General features: G+C 42.3%; 1 pseudogene; it reads right to left on the bottom strand.

The window, feature by feature from the left end:
- Positions 1-24982: 24982 nt before the first annotated feature.
- Positions 24983-26557, bottom strand: LOC123441639 (annotated as a pseudogene).
- Positions 26558-27051: the final 494 nt, after the last annotated feature.

Here is a 27051-nt window from a genome sequence, read left to right as displayed (position 1 = left end):
GTAACCCCCATGAGAGGAGTAAAAAGGTTTCACACACGGGGAAAGCTCGCACCAAGGTATATCGGTCCCTTTCCAGTGATCGCGAGAAGCGGCAGAGTCGCCTATCATTTAGAATTACCGCCCGAATTATCAGATGTGCATGATGTCTTTCACATCTCACAACTAAGGAAATGTATTGCCTCGCCAATTAAGCAGGCAAATATGAGTGAGCTAGAATTGGCTAAAGATCTGACCTATGAAGAGAAACCCATCAGGATCTTGGATGAGATGGAAAGAACTACCAGGAGTAAGGTGCTCAAGTTTTATAAGGTACTATGGGAACACCATATCGAGGAAGAGGCTACCTGGGAAAGAGAAGATTTCTTGAGATCCACATATCCATACTTGTTCCTTGAGCAACCAAATCTCAAGGACGAGATTCATCCTAAGGGGGTAGGTTTGTAACACCATGGGTTTTTCAAACTTTTTCTTTTCAAAATATTTTGGAGTTCCACTTGCAAATTGGTGGATTTTCAAATTCTTTCAAGCAAGTTGGATTGTGAGTCTCTGATTACTTGTCCCAAGCAACCCAAAACCTTTTCCCTCTTGCCAAAACCTTCCTTGGATTAATTTGCAGAATTTAATTCCTTCAAATAATTATTTTTCTATTTTGCGGAATTATGGCATCACCATAGGTTGTGAAGCAACCTATAGTTGGGATAAGCTATAAACCCCAAAACTTTTTCCACATGTTCTGAGTATCATGTGATTTCAGAACCTTCAAAAACATTTCCTTGCCCAATGTAAAATTTTGGCCAGAATAATTATTTCTTTTTTGACCAGAATTGTCACTTTGTGAAGCAACCCCATTTTTCCTATTTTAAAAAATTCCCAATAAATTCCCTTAGCTCTTAGGGATCCTATTTAGTTCAAATATGTAAAAACATCTGATGTTCCAGTACATGTTTTGAGCAGGAAAACTCTGCTAAGTTTCTGATAAAATTGAACCTTTGTGAAGGAAGTGCTAGCTAGGGGTGCACAAATGATCTATAAAATTTTGGGCATGTATGCACTACCAAATAACACTCCTCCACCAAGTTTCACCATTAGTAGGGCTTGCATGTGAGTGCCATGAGCTCATTTGCATTCTGGACCAGAAATGTGGTTTTCAAAGGAACTATATTCATTTGATCTTGAAATCTTTTCAAACCTTGCCAATTTGTAGTCCTTCCTATGTTGAGTAACCCAGACATGCTAACTTGCTCCAACCCTAATCCATTTGAGATCTAGAATCTCCCCAAGTCTCCAAGCAGAAGCTGTAGTTGAGGCTACACTTCGCAGGAGACTGAGATTGGTCGAGCGAGTGGTAGATGGTGACTAATGAGAGTCTAGTCGACACAATGGACAAGGTCTCGAGGCTTCTGCGGCCTTGTGGCAGCCGTAACTGTGGTGACCATGGTACTGGCATGCCACAGCGCGCGCTCTGCGCAATTCTTGTGACAGCCGAGCCGTCTTTTGCTACCCCCTCCTTGTCCCTGGTGTCGACGGTGTTCCTGGCAGCCACATGGCACCTCCCGAAGGCTCTGGCTCGCCGGAGAAGGTCGCCGCCGCTCCCAGCAAAGCTCCTCCATGGACCGAACAGTCGACTCCGGCCACTTTGGTCGTTCGCGAGCCCTTATTGGCTTAGGAGGCATCCCATCGACTCTTTGCCCTCCTCCATCACCCCAGGTCGCTCCGCGACGGCCAGCTTATCCCTGCAACTCCAATGGCCATGCTTATCCTCGCCGCTTCGGGAGAGATCCGCCGAGCTCGTCGGCGGCCTATTTAAGGGTTGGCCCGACCCCTTCAAGCTATCCATCCCCGTCCAGCCACCTCCAATCGGCCTGCCGGAGAGCGAGCCATGGCCAAGAGGCCCTCTGGCCTCGAGTCTCACCGGAGCTCCGCCGCCTACAAACCCTCCGTCGCCAGAACCAACCACTATCCCCAAAGCTCATTCAACCCCACCATTGAGCTCAGAGCTTCCCCCTCGTGCTCATCGACCCCTCGACCAAGCCAATCTGCGCCGGATTGATCGTCTTCGACAACCACCCGAAGCCGCCGCCGCCGGAGAAGAAGTGGATGACGCCGTCCGTCCATCTCTCGTCCCGCTGCGGTTACGTGTGTGCTCGTCACAGACTAGCCGTTCCATTCCCCCTATTCCTAGGAATCGTTGTTGTCTCTATCGCCAACGACCATCGTCGGAGAGCCGTCGCGCCCCTGTCTCCTCCTCTCTCTCTATTTAAAAGAGGCAGGACCCATCTACCAGTGGCTTAGGCATGCGCCAAAGTGGTAAGTGGAGGCGCCTTCTCCACTTTACGCCTTCGACGTGGCCTCTGTCAGGAATCTTTTTCTTTTATTTATTTTCATAATTGACTAGTAACTTTGACCATTTATATTGTTTTATTCCTAAGTCCAAATCAATTGATTCTTTTTGCATTGAGTTGGTACTGATCCCCTCTTTTTCTGGTAAATTTTGGTATTTTTTTACACTCATAGAATTTCTGATTAATAAAAAGGTATTATATGACTTTTTCTTTTCTTTTGCTATTTCAAATATACTTCAGAAGGAAACTTTGGTGAAAACCAGGAGTGTTTGAACAACCCCACTGATCAAGACAAGCCATTATACCCATGTGGTGTAGTATTGCATAACATAGCATATTTTCATGCATTACTCTCACTTATTTGCTATAAAATAAATGCATAGTAAATTAACAAATCGAAATATCTCCTTACTGTTAGAAATCACTGTGTTTGTAATAACTTAGTGGTTGATCTAGAGTCACTTGTCCGGGCTTAACCGTACAACCACATCTTGCCAGTATGGGGCGGTCGTGACTTGAGCTGATCACGTGATCTTTCACCGGTACCTCCAAAGAGGGAGGGTTATGCACGTGTGCTACCCTGATCAGGTAGGCAGTGATAACCCTGTAAGCTCAGTTGAGCTGTTTGGGCCCGTCCCCAATTGGGACAGTTTAGTTTGGCCACGATGGTGGCAGGTGGCATGAGGGCATAGGGCTACCCAGGGCAGTACTCCGGGGGAGAATGATTGTTGGTGGTACGATGAGAGAGTCACGGGTCAGGAAAGTTTCGTTGGAGCAATGCTGGTCCACCAGAATGGGATCACGAGGTCAGTGCTCCATAGTCTGGGTAAAGTGTGCAACCTCTACAGAGTGTCAAACCTATTCGAATAGCCAAGTCCACGGTATTGGACAGCCCGACCAGACCTCAGTAGATGGTCAACCAAGTTAATATTAGTAATGATGGAAGAACTCTTCAAATGATTGGAGATGCTCGATGAGTATTCTGGGTGTTGTGAGACAACCCCGATATGAGTAAGTTGATAATTGGTATAGTCAGTAGTATTGTTTAATAAATTATTACCATGCTATTGTTTGCTGCATTACTTGGTTATTGTGAGCTTGCGAGTACATTCCAAGTACTCACCTGGCGTATCATGCCTGATGCGGGAGAAGCCGAGGATGGAGGTCCTGATGGTCCGTACTAGGAAGTGTCCACACTAGTGTCCCTGTGTATGGAAGTGCCGCTATGTTCCGCTACGCCCTAGAAGTACTTAGTAGTCTCGAGGCCCCATTATGTTCCATAAATAATGTAGATCCTGTTGTAGCACCAAGGGTGCCTTTGGCCTCGCTATCATTGTAAGATATGTACTTGTAACCTTATGTTATCAATAAAGTCAGCTCATTCCTGTTCCAAGTTTTTGAGTGTTTCCAGAAGACATGATCTCTGAGTTGGAAACACTGGTAATCCGGTTCTTTGAATCGGGGTGCCATAGGTTTGGTCTCCATTGCAGTGGTTTCACAACCTAGGAGAGTATGGAGTCTAGTGAGGGAAGTTATCACCATAGAGGTCCATATTTCGATGGCACTAATTTTGCTAGTTAGAAGCATAAGATGAAAATGCATCTTCTTGGTTATAATCATGTCATATGGGGAAATGTTCGTGTTGGTGTGCAAGGTGATTTCTTCGGAGAAGGGCGAGAACCGGATCGTGATGCGACAGTGGAAGAATTGAAGATGTTGCAATTCAATGCACAAGCCTAGGACATCACATTCAACTGCCTATGCCCCGAAGAATTCAACAAAATCAGTCACCTTGTGAATGCAAAGGAAATTTGGGATACTTTGATTGATATGCACGATGGTACAAATTCTGATAGAGTACCTAAGTTGGATGTGCTGCAAAGTCAGCTTGACAAGTTCAAGATGAAGGATGGCGAAGGAGTCGATGAGGTGTACTCTAGGATAGCTCTCATCACAAATGAGATTGTCGGCTTAGGAAGCGAAGAGATGACCGAAAAATTCATCATCAAGAAGATACTTAGAGCTTTGGATGGAAGATACGACACCGTGTGCACATTAATCCAAATGATGCCGAACTACAAAGATCTCAAGCCTACTGAAGTCATTGGAAGGATTGTTGCTCATGAAATGTCTCACAAAGACAATGATGAGTTGCACAACAAGTCAAGTGGTGCTTACAAAGATTCAGTCAATTCTCCTTCTACTTCAAGTGACAACCTTGTTACCAATGAAGAGATAAGCCTCATGGTCAGAAAATTCAACAAGTTCTACAAGAGTAGAGGCAAAGAAAGAAGCTCAAGCTCAAGACATGATGAGAAGCGTTCGCCCAGTCGTGACCGAAACTGCTACAACTGTGGGAAGCCCGGACAATACTCCAATGAGTGCTCGGCTCCATACAAACGAAGAGAAGAGTCACCTCGAATAAGAAGCTCAAGAGATGAGTCACCTCGCAGAGAGAGAAGGAGTAGAGAAGATCATTATGAACGAAGACACTCCCGGAGAGGCAAGGAATCAGAGAAGAAGGACAAATACACCAAGAGCAGCTCTAGAAGAAGACATCAAGCTCATGTTGGTGAATGGATTTCTGGATCCGAGTCTGACAACCAATCTGAGAGAAGCTACTACTCCAACTCCGACTATAGTCAAGATGAAGGTGTTGCCCGCATGCAGTTGTTTCCGCCAACTCCTATGACATATTTGATTTACCAAATGAGGGGTTTGGAAACTGCTTCATGGAAAAAGTCCACAAGGTATCACACCCCGAGTATTTTGACTTTGATAGTGATGAGGATGACTTGTTAGGATAAGATGACTTGTTTCTTGATAAGATAAGTGATAATGCTGAAATTGAACTTGCTAACTGTCCTGATAGTTAAGAGAAATCGAATAATGATGGTAAGAGATAAATTGAATGACTAACTAATGAATTAAACACTCTTAAGTTAGCTCATGAAACTATTCTAAAATATAATAGAGAGCTTTCAAGAACTCATGAGAAGCTACACTTCGAGAAGCTAAATTTAGAGCAAGAGCATGAGTTCCTAAAAGCAATAAATGATGATCTTCGAAAGAATAGTTTCTCTTATCTAGCCAAACGATTACTCTTGTCTGCTTTCGTTATACAAGTTAAACCTAAGAACACTAGTAACATAGGAAAGAAAGTTTCTTCTTCTAGTAACAACAATGCTAAAGTTAAATCAAATGATGTTATTTCTAGTAGCTTGTAACACCCTGGTTTTCGCTCCTGTTTTTTTCCGTTGTGAGATTCGACTCCCGTCTTTTTCCTCGGTGTTATCGGATATCTTCCACTCTTGGGTATATGAATATGGTCATTCAGCATTGCCTTTCTATCGAACCAGAGATTCTCCCCAGTCCAACCTTGCCACCCAAGATCTATCTCCAGACCTTGCCATGGAAACCATACCTTCCAAGTTGCCGGTAGGGAAACCCTGATCTCTCCTGTTTCGAAGGAACCCCAGCTTCCTATGATTTTTTTGCCTCCCAAACTTTTCCTAGTGATCATCCTTTATCTATAAACCCTGGATATGCAAAAATATTGCCAAGTCATTTGCAATATTTTTCATTTATAATTAATTCATTTTTCTGCTGGTTAAAGGAATTAAATCCAGGAAAATATCTATCCATCTCCAAAGTTCATAAAAACTTGTGGAGATATTCTTTGTGATCATATTAAGCTCCCACAAAAATATTGGCCATAATTAAATAAGGGAAAGTGCATTTTCCTATTTAATGCCAATATTGCATTTTGGGCAGTTTCTAAAGGAGCTATCATTTTGGTAGCCAGGAAAAATCCCAAATAATTTGTGGATCTTCTCCTATCCATATCTTCACCACTTACACCACGAACCCAAGTTCCATAGTTCATAGTTTGAGCAAAATATCAAGTTGCAATTTATGTCCAGTTGGGCAAATTGCAAAGGAAGTGCTCTATTCCTTGATCTATTTGAGTTGAAGTTTTTCATGGTGATTAACATTGATAAATCACTCATGGAAAACAAATCTCAGATAAATTCATCCATCCATTATTCCACAACAGTTTTCTCAATTTTCTGTCCATTTGGAAGTGCTATGAAGGAAGTACCATGTAGGCATTTTCAAATGAGCTGAAACTTTTCCAGTATCTTCATATGTTCAAACCATCAGCCTACACTAAGTATGAGCCATGTCCATTTAGCCATTCTTCCCCAGCTTCATTATTTGCAATTCTGTCCGGTATGGTGGTTTGTTCAGCAAGTACCCTCAATTCTTACCCGAATGGTCCCAAAATTTACCAAAGTACTTACCTTGGTAGATCATTGCTCCATGCCAAGTTCCAGCTCCTATCGCTCAGTGATCTCTCTAGAAATATCTACAAACACCTTGCTGCCAGAACCTTCTTCTACAAGTTTCTCTCGTTTCAGCTCTACCTAGATGGTTCCAGTTACTGCTATGGCCTATTTGAGTAGTGAGATGTCGCGTTGACAAGTTTCTAGGATGATCCATTGTCCAGGACACGTGATGTTGGTGGTGACCTCACCTCTAGTCGGCAGCCTGCGTGAACTATGGCAAAACAGTCGTCGTTCGATCACCTCCCATCGCCGCAGCTTGTCTGCGAGTGCTGACTAAATCCCCACCGCACGTGTGTGCCTCCTGGAGCCTTCTCCCCCTCGTCTCCTAGCCCATGGCTGCCTCTGCCAGCGCAGATGCTCCATCGGAACGCCGTCAACTCGTCACGCACCTCGAAGCTCCGTCATGCATCGCGTATCCCATCCCTCCGCTATTTAAGGCGTGCCTCGAACTCCTCTCCTGACTAGAAGCTCAACCCCCGCCATCTTCTCCGAGCTCTGGGAGCTTCCCTTGCCTTTCCATGGCCTAAGGCCGCCGCTCGATTCCCTAGGCCATCCCCTGCCTGTGGTCCTTCCCCTCCTCTCCGTCTGCACCCTCTGCATCGCCAGGAGCTCGTGAAGCCAGTGCCCCGTTGCGTCTGTGCAGGGAAGCCCCGCCGGCATCATCCATCTTCGTCCGTCTCTGGCCAAGAAGCCCGGGCCACGACGCTAGTGCTACGGGCCACCCCAGCCGACCCCGCGGCCACCAGCGAGCTCGCCAGGAATTGGCGGAGCTCCTCCGCTCATCGGCCAGCCCTGGGAAGCAGTAAGGTGTCGGCCAGGCCGGCTGCTGGCGTCGCCCCTGTCTACTTTGTCATGGCGGGCAGAGGACGACTAGGGAGGAGGAGGAAGATAATGTGGGCCTGGCCCTTCACTGGCCCACCAGCTTTTTTGAAAGCAGGAGAGAGAAAGCACCGGTGGGACCCACCTAAAACGTATTTCAGTCAAGTGCGCTTTGGGTTCAGTCCCGAGCGGCCTGTCTATGAATGCTTTATTTACAGATTGGTCCCTATACTTCGGACAGCGATATCTTTTCACCCGAGACCCCGATTCAGCCCTCTTCGAGAGAGAACAGTTTTCGGCGATCCTTTCCGCAGATTCTCCGCACTTCTTCTCGGAGTATTCTTCGACCCAGGCAAGCCGACCATCTGATATATGTCCTACAACATTGCTCTATGTTATTCTTGTGTGTTTAATTAATGATTATGCCATGATAGAAATAACTAAACTTCTGTTAGATTGCACCTATTGCTTGTGTTACTCTCATTTACTCACCATATAATAATTCATAGTAAATAATTTAAGTGCCTAGTTGCTGCCCTCATCAGTTATTGTGTAAACCACATGCTCACTTAATGCATTCTAGTCGGTTGATCTAGAGTCACCTGTCCGGGCTTATACGCGCAGCCACATTTGCCGGTATAGGACGGCCTTGACTTGGGCTGATCGCGTGCACTTTCACCGGTACCTCCAGACAGGGAAGGTTATGCGCGTGCGCTACCCTGGCCCGGTAGGCGGCGATAACCTTGTGAGCCAAGTTGATTGTTTAACCCGGGAGTCCCTCTTTGGGACAGTTCAGTTTGTCCACGACGGTGGCAAGTGTCATGAGGACACAGGAGCCACCCAGAGCATGACTCCGGGGGAGGATGAATGTTGGTGGTGCGATGGGAGAGTCACGGGTCAGGCAGGTTTTGTTGGAGCAATGCTGGTCCACACCAACAGAATCACGAGGCCAGGTGCTCCATGGTGTGGGTAAAGTGCGCAACCTCTACAGAGTATAAAAATCTATTCGAATAGTCGCGTCCACGGTATTGGACAGCCCGTCTAGACCTCACTAGGTGGTCAACCGTATCAGCGATAATAATGATGAAAGAACTCGCCTTGTGCAGACATCAAATGATGATATGTTAGCCATGGGATGGCTATGAGATGAGTGGTCGGATGACCACATGAGTTGGATTGGATTTGGATCAAATTCAGACTGAATCATGAGAATATTCAGAGTATAAATCATTTATTTAATATGGTTTACATTATCGTATTTACTTTAGTAGTTATCTTGCTGGATAATCCTGTTATACCTTGATAATAATATTGCTAGATAGGTACGCTATGTCATGATAATTAATATAGCTCTAATAACAAATGCATGCTTGAATGCCATGGATTGCTTTGCTTGGTGTATATGTTAGTTGGTTTGCTTGCGAGTACATTCAAAAGTACTCAGCGGCCTTTAACATGTCCAGGTTCAGATAAGGATCTGTCGTCCGTTGTCAAGGAGCCGGAGCGTTCGCAGGCTAGAAGAGTAACCTAGTCGGATCCCTCTAGATTGGAGCCGCACGAGGACCATGCTTCCTTAGATAGAGCTTTTCCGTTGCCATCACCCTGGTGATATATCTTGTAATACTGATATATACATTAATAGAAATGCATGTGTTCATGATATTTGTTGTAAACGCGCATGCCAGAGGGATTTCCTAGGCTGGTATGCGTGGCGACCGTCTCGCTACAGTGGTAATCAGGCGGGGTGCCACATAGCTCTCTTGATTCCACTAACCATTCTTTTATCCAAGTTACACTTGAGCAAGGAAATGATTTATTGAAAGGGATTATAGAGAGATGTGTCTTCAAATGTCTTGTGGAAGTAACAATTGGAGAAAATTATGCACAAGCAAGGAGGACATCGGAAGAAGCAAGGTGTTGGCTACTTCCACGTCAACGGAGATTATTGGAAAGAAGGTCCATATCCCATTCCCAAGCTTTATCCTCAAGAGGAGAAGTATGATCCTACTCTTCCCAAGGGAATAAGCTCACAAGATGGCCTTCTACCACAAGACCACAAGGGCAAGGGAAAGCTTCAAGAGGACATTGACTCATTTGAAGAAGAGCCCCAAGCCAAGGTTGAGTGGTTTCCCAAGGACACTTCTAGTATTACCTCATCTAGTGCTACCACAACTCCAAGGATTCCCATCAAAGTGATGTGGGTCCGCAAGAGGAAAAACTAGGAAGTTCTTGAGGGGTGACTCCGCCAATGAAATTCACTCCCATTCATTTTAGCAAGAACCATATGCAATCAACCTCAACCATATGCATTAGTTCAAGGAGTCACTCATTCCCTCAAAGGTAAGCAACACACTAGGTAATTAATGTATCTTTGGACATAATCCCACATGTGTTTCACTCCATGTACATAGATATCTTTGTGTTTGTTCCTTTTTGAATTGGGACTAACCCATGTAAGTGAGAAGAGTAAGAAACAACAAGGATTGCTCCCAACTCAAGATGATCTTAAACAACATTGAGCATCCACCACTACTTCACCTACTTGAAGTCTTCTACGATAAAACCTAAGGTTAGTTTGTCCCTCTTAGGGGGATATCATATCAAGGGGGAGATTTACTCTAAATCTTGAGTATAAGCATCTTCTAAATATATGAACACATTAAGGCTTTATGTAAAAATGGCAACCCCACTGGTGCTTAAATGATGAGTATGACCTATGATCAAGTATTCTTACATGACTCCTAAGTCAATATACTCAAATATAGATAACTTCGTCATTGCCCAAGTGCTTGATAGATGCTAGGATGTTTGTGCATGTTCATCATCATTATATTTCACATCTTATTATGTGAGCATGTTGGTCTGCATATCCTTTCTCATTCAAGGATATCCAATTGTTGCTATTTGGCTTTTGATTTATCTTTTTCCAATTGGATAGACAAGAATGGCTAGAACCCTTCTCTAGCTATCTATGCTTTCTCGTCTCAAGTTGTATTCATGCTTCACCACAAAACTTCAACAAGCACTTCTTGATCCCTCTGTGTTAAGGAGCGCTTGAAGTTCCGTATCGACAAAGGCTGCACTCCAAAAGCTCTTTGTGAATCTCGGTGTAACCAACCTCACAATCTTAGTGCCACCGAATTCCAAAGCTGAACTGGGTTTTCAATCTCGTCTTCACCGAGTTTCCATGTCAACTGACAACAGCGAAACTCGCTCGATAGCACCGAAATCTTAGTCTCGGTGACACTGATAATGACGGGTATAAAGCATGGCGGACCGAACATTTCGAAATTACTTCTTCAAACGTTTCGACCCCAAACACTAATCTGCCATGCAAGGATCCCAGGTCATCGCCTTTGCATCCCCGAGCACCTCCGTCGTTGGGATTCATCGCCACCAACAAAATCTTTGCCGCCGGCGCCATCGTAGTCGGACCGCCACAGAGTTAGGGTACAGTTCTATACTTCTCTTTCACTCCATTGTTCCGATTCATATGCATTAGAAAATTTTATCTATAAGCCACCTTGTGCAAACCCTCTTCTCCACCGGAAGTTCTCGTAGATCAGCAAACGAAAGATTTTTAGGGTTAGCAGTCCGTAGAACACATCATGGTGACACCAAATCGCAAAAATCCGTTCCACCGATTTTGAGTCTAGGCTTCATGAGAATGGACTCGATGAGGCCGAGTGATAACTTTTGGTTCCACCGAAGGGATTGCCAAGTCTCTGTGAATCTGAAAATTTAGACTCGGTACTACCGAAATTTTTCTGCAAAAAGCTGAAATTAAGGATTTCTATGTTCAAATTTTTCAAAATCTTCTATGTTTTGTGATGCTCAACCCTTCTTCTCCTCTACATCTATTTCATAGGGTTGCTAGTCTTATGATTTGCTGGTGTGCTTGTCGGATTGGTTTGCGAAGATGTCAGGATCTGATGATAGCCAAAACAACTTCATTGAGGATAGTGTTGAGATGGATTCAGGCACAAGTCAGGAGAGGTCCCCTTATGATCCAGCTACTCGCAGTTCTAATAGCTTGCCCAAGGTTGCTACAAGGACAGGAAGGAAACTGAATTCAGATGAAGAAGATTCAGATTTTGTTGGGGAAGTTTTTGTTCCTCAAAAACAGAAAGAGAAGGCTCGTGGCAAGAATCCTGTCAGGAAGGAATATTCTAAACCTTCTAACATGAGAGCTCTAGAGTGTGCAAGGCAAGGGATGGCAATCACCCTTGAGAGACCTCCTAAGAAGCAAGTTGTGAAGAGAGCCACAAAGAGAGTGATTCATGTTATTGGGAGACAAACTTCCATGTATGAAGACCCAACAGAGACTGCTGCTACTGAGGAAGAGGAACATGAAGTACCAGCTAAGGCCCCTCTTGCAAAGAAGAAAAGGAATCTTATGGCGGATGTGATGAAGCCTTGAGCTCCAAAGCCTGCAGCTCCCAAGTGGACTACAAAGGACATACATGCAGCTGCTAAAGAGAAAGGCACTGATTCTAGAGCCTTTGTTGTAGAGGAAGATGTTGAGAATGCATCAATTCTCATTAAGTTAAGGCCTCATTTGCCCCTTCACAATGAGGCTCATCCAATAGTTGAAGACATGAAGAAGAGAAGAGATGTCGGGCTGAGGAAGTGAACAGCTATTGATCCATATGCTGCAAGGAGAAGGACTGCAATTGACCCCAGATTTCATACAAGAGAACAACAACACTTTTATGAGATATTTTTGTATGAAAAATGTCCAGCGGTTAGTGATATGAGATATCTTGACTAGAATTACATCAAAGCCAATGAAAATTTCTTTCCTCATGTGAGAGAGAATTTCAATCTTGTTGACATTGAAGAGTTTGTTGGCAGAGAGATGACGGCATGGAATGATGAAATAATTATGCAATTATATTCAATACTTCATTTCTATTCAGATGGCACAATTGTTAGGATGAATGATAGCCATAGATATGAAGCCACAATTGAAGAATGGGCTAATATCATTGGTGCTCTAAAGTCACGAGCAGAGGACTTGGATGTGTATTCAGAACCAAAGAAGAATCACAATTCCATGGTCAATATGTACAAAACAGTGCCAAATGATTTCGTGCAACCTCACAAACTTGGGTGTGTCACTACAAGAAATATGCTCATACATGACGTTCTTTAAGATGTCGTTGATGAATTCGTCATAAATCTATGACGATTTCATCCGAGATTGTCGTAAGCCATTTGAGGGGATCAAACCTAGATATAAATTACGATGATGTGAGTCAAAAACTTCGTAACCGCATAAGATGAGATCGTCACAACTTCTACGACGATTATAAAAATGTCGTAACATGTTCTAACTATGTTGACTTGTCACTCTTGGGTACATTCTATCCCACCTCATCCTAGTTTGTGAAGCAACGTACTATTCTATCATTCAATAAATTCGCAAAAAATTCTCATAAATACTTTTGATCATATATTCCTCAAATATGTGAAAATCCTTCATCCCACAGTTCAAAAATAATTCAGAAATATTCATTTTCCTATTGTGTTCAGAATAGCACTTTATGAAGTAAGTGCTATTTATATTTCTTTTATTACCCTCATATTTTTTGGGAACTCTTTCCTATCAAAATCAATGCCTCATGAAAACTTTTGTAACCATTTGCCTAGTAAATATTTCTCAGCAAATTTCCAAAGTTTGTGTTCAGCTAACAGCTTTGTGAAGGAAGTACTAGATAGTAATATCCTGATGAGATGAATTTTTTCCACATCTTCTATGTGCCCAAAACATATCTCTCCACAAAATTTTATCCCCATCTAACAATCCATGTGAGCTCATCATCCAATCTTTGTTTCTGGTAATATTTTTAGTTTGTGAAGCAACTACATTTTATATTGCTTTATAGTTGATGAAAAATTACCACGGAAGAAAACTGACCATATAACCTCACTCCACCAAATTGTAGCTCATTTAATTCAGCCAATTTCCCTCAATATTTTTCCCAATATTCTGTTCAGTAGAGAGCATTGTGAAGGAAGTACAATTCTTTTATCCAAATTTTATGAAATTTTTGTAGTGCCTTAATGTGTCCAAATTATCATCCTCCTCCAAATATCAGCTCAATCCAATCATCTACGTGAGCCCAGTTTCAATTACCATTTTCTGTCTAGATTGGCACATTGTGAAGGAAGTGTCACTTTGGCATGTCCAAATGGTATAATGTTTTTACAGTGCCTTCATATGCCCAAATTAACATCATACACCAAATTTCAGCTCAATCCATTCATTCATTTGATCCGAGCTTCAACATCCATATTTCTGCACAGTGTGTTACTTTGGAAAGCAAGTGTCACCTAGGTTCATTCATTTGAGCTAAAAAATTGCCACGAGAGTCTCTTTAGTAGATGATCATCCTCAGCCAAAATTTAGGCCCATTGTCTATGTTCATTACCCTCACCGCTAATCAAACACTTGGCTACTAATTCATGTTTGACCTTAGTTGAGTCTCCTCGTGAGATTCTTCTATTGTATTCTTCTTCCTAACACCTACCGAGGGATTGTCCAACCCACCAGACATGCCTATTCCACCCAGAACGCACGGCAACACAACGGTTAGGCGGTGATCATGCGGCTGGCATGCAAGTTCGCGCGCTATGGAGTTGGGGCCCTAGACCACCATCCAAACCTCGATGTCAAGCTACCACACCATGTATTTCTGATTAAATAGATACTTATGTACCTATAAAAGATTTTTGGGAAAAAGAAAGAGCAAAGTATAATGCAGCTGCAGTTCAAATTTAACCCGCTTCTAGCTGAATCGACATAAATTTGTCTTTTTCACGAGAGGTGGATAAAAGCTTTTAACACCCAACCATTTTGTCAATTGTACATTAAATATGGCCTAGTATTTTATAAAAATTATTTGGTCCAATTTTGAAACAAATATATGATAGGTCCTTCACAAAAAAATTTATTTTGGGCACTTGAAAAAATGAACATAATTTTTACATACAAGGAAAATGAAAACTTCCTTAATCACAATTGTTTGCGATTCCAATATGCACCCTTATACATAATATTATATCATTTCAACAACCTATGTCGAATGTGGCCATAAGATTGATCATTTGGCTTGAAAGCCATGAATCTTCACACATGATAGCCCATTTCTAAGAACACTTTTAGAAAACAATTGTTGTATTACAAGTTTATTATTTTTCCTCGTAACTTTGTCACATATAATGACACAATGCACTAGACCTGCTGGCGGTGCTGCTCACGGGCTCTAGGGATCTTCGACCTGCTCGACCTGGCCGACGGCGCCTTGGTGGACGAGGTCGTCGCGCGCGTCGTCAAGAAGGTCATCCCGCCCGAGGACCCCGATGGCGGTCGCCGTGTCATCACCAATGGTAGGGCCTCCCCGCCCGGCACCGGCCACTCGGTACGCCCGCCGCTCCGCCAGCCACCTCGGCCTGCAGGCGCCCCACCAGCCTGCCTCCTCTCCCCCGCCACTGTCCCCGCCGGCCCCGTGAGGAACGGACCCCCAACAGTCGGTGCGCATCAGCGTACAGATCCGTGTCCGCGGCCTCCCCTTGGAGTCACCGTCGCTGACGCGGATACGGCGCAGGTCCCCGCGGCGCCTCTGCGGTGGACAGTACAGGCATGCGCGGAGGAGTGGGGGCAGCAAAGGCCGCGCCGAGCACCCCGGAGGAGGAGTGCGTCCTCCCTTTCCTCCAGAAAGGCGCGCCGAGGAAGGTACGTGCGGGTACCACTGCCGGGCCTGGAATTCAGTTAGCAGCTTGTGTCAAGCAGGACTTTGTCTACTGAAATGTTCGGTTTGTAGAAACGAGACGAACTAATAATTGTGGGCGATTTTCTAGTGGAAGGAACTTGGGATAGAGACCAAACAGGGAACATGGTCTGGAAAAAAGAACAACGAGTCTCAATGCGGTTATTAGTACTCCACGCTGAGAGCTAATGATACACTACATGGATTTGGATATCACCAATTCACCACAAAAATTGCAGAGAAAACAAGAACTGTGACAAAGATGTGCAAACCGGTGTAATAAGGGTTATACTTGAATAGGACATCACCACACTAGAAAATGTGAGGTGTTTATTCATTTTATAGGACAACTGGACTGAGGGCACACACTGAGTTTCTAATAGTTGCTCATAAGTAAAGAACATGGAGTACTTTATAAACATGATAAAAAATGTTAAATTGTGTTCTATAACATATAAACCATATGAACTGGACGGATAGTGGCATATCAAGTTATCTATGCAGAGCACATATGGAAGAATTTAGCTCTATGCAAGAAAAAGAAGCTAGAGCGCACATGAGGAACCATGTGTTTGTTCAGTTAAGGTAGGAGATGGGTGTTAGATATTTTTATAGAATATGGATGTCGTGGCACTCCTCGCAGTGGCCGTCCACTCCCGTAGCTTCCCCTCCATTTCGTCCCTCTCGCACGGCGGAGGCTGCGGCTGCCCCGTAAGACTCCCCCTTGGTCTCTTGATTTTGGGTTCCTGCTCCGGTGAGGTTTTGATTCGACGACGGCGTTTCATTCAGGGCGCGACGAGGAAGTACATTGGATGGTGGACGACTGCTGCTGCGACTACGAGACGGCGGGTGTGAGTTCTCGTGGGAGCGCGAGGGGATCGGGAAGCTGCTGTTCTTCGGTGGTGCGACGGAGATGTACAGCCTGGAGGAGCTGCTGCGGGCATCGGTGGAGACTCTCGGGTGCGGGGAGGCCGAGAGCACATACAAGGCGGTGAAGCGGATGTGGTGCAGCAACGCGGGGAGTGCCGGCGGGGTGGGCGCTGGTGCGGTGGAGTTTGGGCGGCGGGCGGAGGAGCTCTGGCGGGTGTGGCACCCGAACGTGGTGGCTGTGCGGGCATACTTCGAGGACAAGGAGGAGCGGATGCTGGTGTACGACTACTACCCCAACGGCAGCCTCTTCTCGCTCGTCCAAGGTTAGTACACTCGTCTTCGGTCTTCTTCCTCGTAATCCATTCTTGTCATTGCCATGCTCGGTTAATTAATCTGCACTGCTTAAGTAGTAATTTAAGACAACAATTTCGTGCATTGATTCATGTGAGAAGTTTTGAAGGATGAACCGCGCGCACACACACACATCCTGCTGCGCCCATGAACCAACCAACAGACCAACCAACGAATCAATCGAACGGGAAGGGAAAAATATGATTTTTTTGTTGTCACTCACGGCATTGAGGGAGAAAATCACGGGGGACAGCAAGTGTGCATCCAACCATCTCTCTTCGTTTTTATTTCTTGTTGGGTAGTAGTAGCTGAAGAGAGCATGGATATGGCGTGCAGCGCGAGTAACTGAAGCAAGCGGCACTCCATGGAGTGTGGAGTGTGGACTCTTGTGGTTGCCATGCTGCAATCTGTGACGAGAATGGCATGCGCAAGCCTCATGCTTATGCTTCACCACAAGTGTACAAAAAAAACCAGCTCTGTGTAGTATAATCTATTTATGAAAATAAATAAACAAGAATGGCTCGACATGTGTCCTAAGAGTGGTGTCAAGCCATTAGTCATGTCAATGGATTCATTTCATGGTGGAGTAGTCAGCTGCTTTATTATTAATTCACTCTTAATCATGCTGCAAGTCCAACCTGACATCAAGTCAAGGAGTAGCAGTAAGTAATTCATGCAAGCAGGAGCAATGAATATGGTCGATTCTAGATCAGATCAGGCACCTTTTCCAATTCTCTTTTGTTTTTCTGGTGACATCAAACACTCTATGCGAATCCTATAGGATCCAAGTGTACAACTGTACATGCCACTTAAATCCTACATTTTCCCTATGCCCGCATTCTGAAAACCCAGGAAACCAAAGTGGACCTAAAGGTGGGAGAAGAAGTGGAAGCTGGCTAAATTAATCAGGCATACTAGTATAGTACAGTACCTCTGTTTCCAAATAGGAACAGAGCATGTGGGTTTGCTCGTAGTGGGTATTCCTTTTATTCATTCATTCACAAGCTACTCTGTCGACTTGGTGATAGTAGTAATGATCAAGTTAGCATATTTGCTCAACTGGCTGATATTTGAATGTCCTCTTCATGCCTGATATTGAATAGCTATAAAGGAATCAACCCTCGCTTATGTGTGATGCTTATTCATACAAGTTAGCATATTTGCTCAACTGGCTGATATTTTTCTATATATTGTAGGTGGATCTATAAAATTAAATTCAAGTTCATACTCATACATATAATGGTTTTTTACAACTAGTAGCTTTTATACAACTCTGACATCTAGTATAATGGATATATTTTGTGATCTGAAGTTACTCATATGTGCTCTGGTGTAATATTACGGTCTAACGTTTTTTGTTTTGTCTCTTTTTCTGTTGCTAGGAAAGTGGTGAGAAGATGTCGATGATGCCTACCTGGGACATTCAAATCAACACAACATAAAAATTTATGAACATACATCTCATAGGAGAGTGGAATGAACTCCATTGTTAGCAGATGTGCCATTGTTCTATTGTGAAATTCTGTCCGTTCTTGCTATATTCCTGTGTAAGGAAATGTATTCATCAGATGAGTTATTGTGTTATGTAAACCTGGGAGATGTATTATGTGATTTTATATGATGGATGATTTTAATTCGACTTGGAGTTTCTTGATTTGAATACGAAATAGTGTTGGATTTAATATTGGACAAATAATTGGGTTGAAAAGTCCCAATAAATAGAAATGAAACCAAATTCTGGAACAAAAAGTTGATGAATTCAAAAATGAAAACAGGAGAAAACTGAAACTGGACCAAATGTATTTGGGCACTAAAAGGCCAGGGCCCAAATTATAATGATACAAAAAAATTCGAAAAAAATACTAGAAGTGGTTGTAAATAGGCTAAGGCCCAAAAATAAGCCGAATAAGAAAAAGCCCAAAAAAATAAAACCAGCCCATGTGATCAATGGAAATGGGTTGGGCTGATTTCAACCATGACGTTTTGATTTTGTCGTAATTTTTCCACGTAGGACTGGGTTAGATTGCCAACGACGATTTAGGATCGTCGTAAAGGTTACGACGATCCAGGAATCGTCGTAAAAGTTACGACGATTTCGATCAAAACGTCGTTGTTGTCAGTTTTTGACGCTTCGTTTTCGACGCTTCGTTTTTCGTCGTAAGATCGTTGTAAATTAGAAACCATGACGATGTAGCAATGAAAATATAGCGCCGTGTATTAGCATATTTCTTGTAGTGTGTCTATTTCCTGCAAGCCTGAATAACTACTACCAACACTATTTTGAGGCATGCCTTGATACCCAAATCAGGTTATGATAAGATGATTAGAGGCTATTCCATCAATATGTTGATTCATTTAGACACCCATACTCGCTTCAAAGCCATGGATTTGATTGCTGAGACTATTAGAAGAACTTCTACAGATCAGAAGAGATCTTGCGGATATGCACCATATATTCAGATCCTGATCAATACCAAGATTGGCAAGAATGCATATCAGCTTGATCATCCTCATTTGCCACTACAGCCAGAGTTCAAGGATAATGAAGTTGTGATAGATGACACTCATCCAGATTCAGCTACAACTAGAGATGTTGCAGAGGCAGCTACTATAGAGATCGCTAAGAATGCTCAAGCTGCTCCACCAGAGCTCAAAACCAGAGACGAACATATGTCGTTCTTGGTTAGCACCATCCAAGGGATGGAGAAGAACATTTCTGAGAACATGTTGAACCAGAATAGCCTAGAGAGGATCGTGGAAACAAAGTTCCATGACCTGGATGTGAATGTTATGGAGTTGACCACTACAGTCAAACAGCTTCAACATGAGACTGACTCATCGCAGATTCCACGCTTAGATGACGACGATGATAATGATGATGATGATGATGATTCACCTCTTTGTACTACCACACATTTCTCGACCCAAACCAGGTCAGCTGCCGTGCCAATACGAAAACATAGACCGTCTACATCAGTTCAAGCTTCAGCTCTAGGTCCAGCATATCCTGCTCCACCAACATCAATTGAAGCCTTCGTTGGTGCTCTTTTGTCTAGTCCAATATCTGCTAACGGAGGAGACCATGTCGAGAAAAATGATTAAATTAGACCTTTGAACTTTTTGGTACTTGTTGCCAAAGGGGGAGAAGTGTATATATCATAGGGCTTCAAGAGAGGGAGAGCTTTTGACTTTATTTTCTCTCGTTTGGTTTTCAAAATTTTATTTGGTCTTTTGGATGACATCGTCTGCTTAGATGTGTGTTTGATCATATGATTTGATTGTTTGATGCTACCACGTTATTATTTTTCACCTATCTACATCATGATCATTCACTTATTTCTGGTGTTATGTGCATTTCTATTCATTCTTATCTTTTATACGCACCTCCAAGTTGTATGTGACATGGACGAGTGACACATGATCCTAATCGATTGTGCATTTGCATTCAAACACAAACTTAAATAATGCACAAATTTAGGGGGAGCTCTAGCTTTTCACATGCCTCTCAAAGCGTCGATGCTAATCATTGATTATATCTTTTGTCGAAACTTTGATCTATATGTTGTCATCAATTGCCAAAAAGGGGAGATTGAAAGCACAATTACTCCCTATGGTGGTTTTGATGATCATCGCACCATATGCACCATTGGACTAATGGTCTTATCTAAGTATATTTCAGAAAGTCCAAAAGATGAATTGGCTAAAGTTTTATGTGGAGAAGCCCCTTGATGAAGAAGCAATAGGATTGCCTCAAGCTTCAAGCAAGAAGACTCTTCATTTTACACTTTGTGATAAATCACATTTGAGTCCATAGGAAAGGCAATACTATTAAAAGGGGATGAGGTATTAATATGATTTGGTTGCTCAAGTGCTTAGAGATAGCCACCAAAAATGCGCAGCCGTTGTCCCACATAACACTTTGGTCCCAAGCCAAATATCCAAAATCGATGCCACCAAGTTTCCATATTCGGCCATACCAATTTTCATCCGAGACAGAACCCTAGCGAAACCTACCATTTCAGTACGACCTATTCTGCATAAGTGCTACCGAGCTTAGGTGACCAACCTTCTGTTGCCTCGATACACAAAATAGGAATTTCCAAGTTTGAGTATCGGTGTCACCGAGTTGGTACATCTGACTGTTAGCCACCTTTTTGGTTCTACCAGTTTTGTATACCGGTTCCACCGAGATTCAAAAGTTGCCCCTTTTGAGTAAGTCGGGACCACCAAGTTTGTAACTTCAGTATCACTGATTTGGTCACTTTAGGTGTAACGGTTGGATTTTGGGTGCTGCCTATATATACCCCTCCACCTACCTCTCAACCATAGAGGAAGAACTCATAACACACACTTCATTGCCATATTCATTTTTCTGAGAGAGAGCCACCTACTCATGTGTTGAGATCAAGAGATTTCATTCCAACCATTTGAACCTTGATTCCTAGCCTCCCCAAGTTGCTTTCCACCAAATTAATCTCTCCTACCCATGCCAAATCTGTGAGAGAGTGATTTAGTGTTGAGGAGACTATCTTTGAAGCACAAGAGCAAGGAGTTCATCGTTCTACCACATCTATTACCTTTTGGAGGGTGGTATCTCCTAGATTGGTTAGGTGTCAGTTCGGAGCCTCCTACTTCGTGTTATGGAGTTGAACCAATATGTTTGTAAGGTCAAGAAGATCGTCTTCTTCGTCAAGATCTACCGTGAGTGGGGCTAGTCCTGTGTGGACGGAAGCCGTGGTGGAATAGACAAGGCCGCTTTTTCGTGGACCCCTTGTGGGTGGAGCCCTGCGTAGACTCTCGTAGCTATTACCCTTCGTGGGTTGATGTTTCCACTAACATGGACGTATGATAGCGCCACCTGTCAGAACCATGCCAAAAATCGCCATGTCAACCTCATGCATTTGATCTCCTACCCTTCCTTACTTTACACTTGCATGTTTTACTCTCCGTTGCTATATACTCTTAGATGTGCATGTGTAGGGTGTACTTGACTAGTCATAATTGCTAAAACTGGCCACACTTAAAATTGGGAAAAGGCTAAATTTTTATCTTGCCAAGTAGTCTAATCACCCCCCTCTAGACATAGTTTTGATCCTACACTACCCAACAGTGTGCCATACCGTACAAATCGAGAGGAGACCAAGGAGATTCTGCATCAAGTACAGGAGCTACTCCACAAAGGTTATATATGTAAATCCCTTAGTCCTTGTGTTGTTCCTATTATTCTCGTTCCAAAAAAGGATGGTACATCGCATATGTGTGTCGACTGTAGAGGTGTTAATAATATTAGTATTCATTATCTTCATTCTATTCCTAGGCTAGATGATATGCTTGATGAATTAAGTGGCTCTACAATTTTCTCCAAAGTTGATTTGCATAGTGGATACCATCAAATTCGTATGAAATTGGGAAATGAATGGAAAACAACATTTAAAACTAAGTTTGGATTATATGAGTGGTTAGTCATGCTATTTGGGTTAACTAATGCACCTTACACTTTCATCAGATTAATGAACGTAATTTTACATGCTTTCATTGGATGATTTTTGGTAGTCTATTTTCAAGATAGACTGATTTATAGGAGATCAATGGAGGAACATTTGGAACATTTACTTGTTGTTTTTATTGCTCTACGTGATGCACGTTTGTTTGGTAATCCCGGGAGTGCACCTTTTGCATCGATCGAGTATCTTTTTTTTGTTATGTTGTTACTCCACATGTAAATGAAGTTGATAAAGCCACTATTGAAGCTATTAAGAGTTAGACGCGGCCCAAAATGGTAACACAAGTGAGGAGTTCTCTTGGCCTCGCTGGTTTCTATAGGCGTTTTGTGAGAGATTTCAACCCCATTGTTGCAGCTCTCAATGAGCTTACAAAGAAGAATGTTCCTTTTGCTTGGGGTACCGCATACGAAGAAGCCTTCATGGTATTTAAAGACATGTTAACACATGCTCCTTTACTCCAACATCCAAATTTTAATAAGACTTTCAAGGTTGAATGTGATGCTAGTGGAATTGGATTAGGAAGTGTGTTAATACAAGATGGTAAACCTGTTGCGTACATTTTTGAAAAAATTGAGTGGGCCTAGTCTGAATTATTATACTTATGATAAATAATTATATGCCCTTGTACGGACTTTGGAAACATGCAACATTATTTTTGGCGCAAAGAATTTGTTATACATTCTGATCATGGATCTTTGAAACATATTAAAATTCAAGCAAAACAGAACCGTAGATAAGGTAAATGGATTGGATTCATTGAGACTTTGTCTTATTTCATTATGCACAAGAAGGGTAGAGAAAATGTTATTACTGAGGAATTGTATCATTGTTATACTATGCTTTCATAACTTGGCTCTAAAATATTTGGTTTGGAGACCATCAAAGAACAGTATGTACATGATGTCGTATTTAAAGATGTGTTGTAGAATTATAAGGAATGAAGAACAGGGAACAAGTTCATAAGTAATGCTGGATTTGTGTTCTCTCGTAACAAGCTATGCATTACAGCTAACTTTGTTCACTTTTGTTGTTGCAGGAGGCACATGGAGGAGGATTAATGTGACACTTCGGCGTGAAGAAGACGAAGGATGTACTTGCTACACACTTTTTGGCCAAAGATGCGATGGGATGTTGATCGATTTGTTGTTCGCTGAACTACATGCCAAAAAGCTAAGTCGCAACTCAATCCTCATGGTTTATGCATGTCCTTGTGTGTACCTAGTGTTCCATGGGAGAATATATCTATGGACTTTGTTTTACGTTTACCTCAAACAAATAAGGGGAGGGATATCATATTTGTTGTAGTGGATATATTTTCAAATTTGGCACACTTTATGTCAGGTCATAAAACTGATGTTGCTTCTAATGTTTTTTGATTTGTTCTTTCGTGAAATCATTCGCTTGCAGGGTGTGCCAAATACAATTGTTTTCGATCGTGATACTAAATTTCTTAGCCACTTCTGCAGATATTTATGAGATAAGTTGGGGACTAAATTCCTATTTAGTACTAGATGTCACCCCAAACTGATGGACAAACTCAAGGAGTGAGTAAAACATTGACTAGCATGCATAGGGTTGTTTTGAAGAATAACATGAAAATTTGCGAAGAATGCTTGCCTCATATTGAATTTTCTTATAACCGTTATATGCATACTACTACTAAGATGTGCCCTTATGAAATTGTGTATGGTTACCTACCTCGTGCACATATTGATTTGTTGCCTCCTCCATCTTCGGAGAAGGTTGATTTTGACGCTAAACAACGCATTGAATTGATCTTAAAAAGGCATGAGTTAACTAAGGAAAACATTGACCTTAAGAATGCTAAATATAAATTGCTAGAGATAATGGTATAAAACATGTTGTCTTTGCACCTTGAGATCTTGTTTGGTTACATTTGCATAAGTATTGTTTCCTGATTTTCGCAAATTAAAGCTAATGCCACGTGATGATGGTCCTTTTAAGGTGTTAGAGAAAATAAATGATAATGCATATAAACTTGAGCTGCCTGAAGGTTTTGGGGTTAGTCCCACTTTTAGCATTGCTGATTTGAAACCTTATTTGGGTGAGGAAGGCGAGCTTCCATCAAGGACAACTTCATTTCAAGAAGGGGAGGATGATGAGGACATCAATACCACTGTTACACCACAACCTCTACTGATATACATACTCGACCAATTACTAGAGCTCGCGCACGCTTATTGAATTACTAGGTACTTTCATTTCTTGGTAACACACTACTAGGAAAAGGCCTGCTAGTGGCGCACCTGTTTTGGCTACTAATGGCGCACTACAAGTGCGCCACTAGCATCATGCCATTAGAATTTTTTACTAATGGCGCACCAGGCAGTGCTCCATTAGTATAGCCCATGGTGCGACATTAGTATGCCTCCTAGGGGGCCATATTTACCCATGTGCTCTAGCTTACTAATGGCGCACTAGTTGACGATGCGCCACTAGTGTGCTTTTTGCAGTGAGCCACTAATGTGCTGAGTGGTGTGCCACTAGTATGAAATCTTTGCTGAGAGCATAAAATCTTTGCTGAGAGCCCCATGACATCAAAGATTCTGGCATATATATGTTTTGTTTCAAAACCACAAATTCAATAGTACATAACATATATATCAAATATATAATACGTAATATGTGCCCAATAGTTTTACTAATCCACAACACATAACATATATGCAAAGTTGCATAACAAATTTCATGATCCATATATCAAAATTCCATAGCATCCATACATCCAAAATTCCATAGCATCCATATATACATATAGTTCCATAGCATCCATACATACATAGCTCCATAGCAAATATAATACACAACGATACTTTGCGGGCATTAGTAAGTAATATTTGGCACTAAAACAAATGCCTTCATGTCCATATCGTAGTCCAAAGAGCATCCGCGTGGCAACCTACAAGATGAAATCATCAACATGTCAAATTTAACACTCTAAATCATGAAGATCTTCAATAATGGTCTCTAGTTATAAATTTGATCTTAAAATGGGTCAAATGATCTCTACTTACATGTTTTGCGGCGACGTGGCGGGAAAACCTAGATTCTAAGCAAAGAAATAAAGTAGCACGAACGATTGATGGACAAATAACAAGACAAACCTTGCGCTTCCATTGTCCTTTGTATGCTGGATTCGGTATCCTTCTAGGTTTCCATATGCCATCATCATCATTGTCCCACGTGTCGGGCTAATTACTAACACGACATGCACATATTTGTCATCATGTGGTGTGCTTAGTTGTACAAAGCTTCATCATAAAAATGTTTCTTTCGATGTGCTAGGACATCTACAGTTTATGTGAGGGTAACTAGAATGCTTCAAATGCAGAAAATTTTCAACAAGACCAAATATGTAGAGCCAGATAAGCGGTTAAATGGGTCAACTTCATGCTAACAAGTTAGCACTGAATGATGCATAATAAGTTTAGACCATTTATAATATGGAATATGAAGTGCAGTAACCTAATATTTGATATCTTGAGTTTCATTAAGATAGGGTACTTGCATACCTTCTTATCCTTTGGGTCAGGAATCTCTCTTGGAATAGAATCATAGCCCTGGCCAAGGTAGATGAGCTGTTAGAAAACAATTTGCTACACTGTAAAATAATCAAATTCACATACTAAATTATGGGCACACAAACCTCAGGTTTAACCGCATCGGGATCCTCAATATACTCTCTGTCATCTCAATCCTTAGGCTGCAAAAAGGCAAATAAGTTAGATGATTCTCTCACTGTAATGTTCCTAGTTGTAGTACAATTCAATTTTTGAAAAAAGGGAGCTACCTTTTTGGCACCAACATCCTTGATTTTACGAGGAGGCAAGATGTCCCAATCAGTGTACATGCTCCCAAATTCTCTTTCACGGTTATCAACAAGTAAACTATAAGATGCATTGGGCCTAAGAATGAATGTGTAAACATGTGTGAGCCTGTCGGTTTCGCATTGTAGATCTTTTTTGATAGGATAGTTCTGACCCTGGTAAGAGAGTATAAGATGCAGCTTCTTTGTTTGAGTCCCGCATATATCTGGCCCATACATCAAGCTGCGTAAGAGAACAAAGAAAGCTATCAGCATAACTCAGTAGTAGACTAGTAAACCTGAACAAGTAAGCAGTTTATATTTATTCATTTCCCCTTAATCATGGATGGACATTCGCAAGCCATAGAATCTAGGTGTACTTATACAATGTAACAAATTATGTGAGGTTGACCTTTGCTCATCAACTATACAAACATTCTAATCCAATCACATGGTCGAAAGAGTGACAGGGTCTGCTTAGGAGCTTACTAACAGCAATGGTGGACCTTTGTTCCACGGGACAGAAGTAGGAAATAACATACCTGTATGGAGTATCTCCGCTATATTTCTTTTGGTTGACATAACCAGACATTAGCTTAATATAGCCGCCGCCACACTCAATTTCCTGCTCAAACTTTATGGAGTATTGGACCACCAATGTTCGGCCCTTGTTACTGAACTCCGGTATCTTGGCTGAGATAGCAAAATGCCTAGCATCTATCATTGTTTAAATGCCTGGAATACGCAAATAGAATACAGGGATTAGACGGTATGCAGAATTAAGGTAGCGACAAACAAGTCAGGGCTTTCCATTGTTGTTGCTTCTGCTGGGCTTTCCATTGCTGCTACTTCTGCTGGGCTTTCCATTGCCAACTATCTATGTATAAGTCAGGGCTTCTAAGGTCGTTATAAAACAATATAAATTTCAAAACCAAAACAATGCATGACCAATCAGATATTCTAAGCACTAGATCAGTTAAAGAGAAAAGGGCATGGAATCCTAAGCTCGAGAGAAAAATCCAGTATAAACTGTAGGTACCACAAACTCAACCAATATAAATTTCAGAACCAAAACAATGCATGACCCATCAGATATTATAAGCACCAGATGAGTTAAAGAGAAAAGGGCATGGAATCCTGAGCTCGAGAGAAAATTCCAGTATAAACTGTAGGTACCACAAACCCAACCAATACTAATAAAATAATATAGGAGAATCA

This window comes from Hordeum vulgare, chromosome 3H, assembly GCF_904849725.1.
Source record: "Hordeum vulgare subsp. vulgare chromosome 3H, MorexV3_pseudomolecules_assembly, whole genome shotgun sequence".
Classification (NCBI taxonomy): domain Eukaryota; kingdom Viridiplantae; phylum Streptophyta; class Magnoliopsida; order Poales; family Poaceae; genus Hordeum; species Hordeum vulgare.
This window is presented reverse-complemented; position numbering and strand designations above follow the sequence as displayed.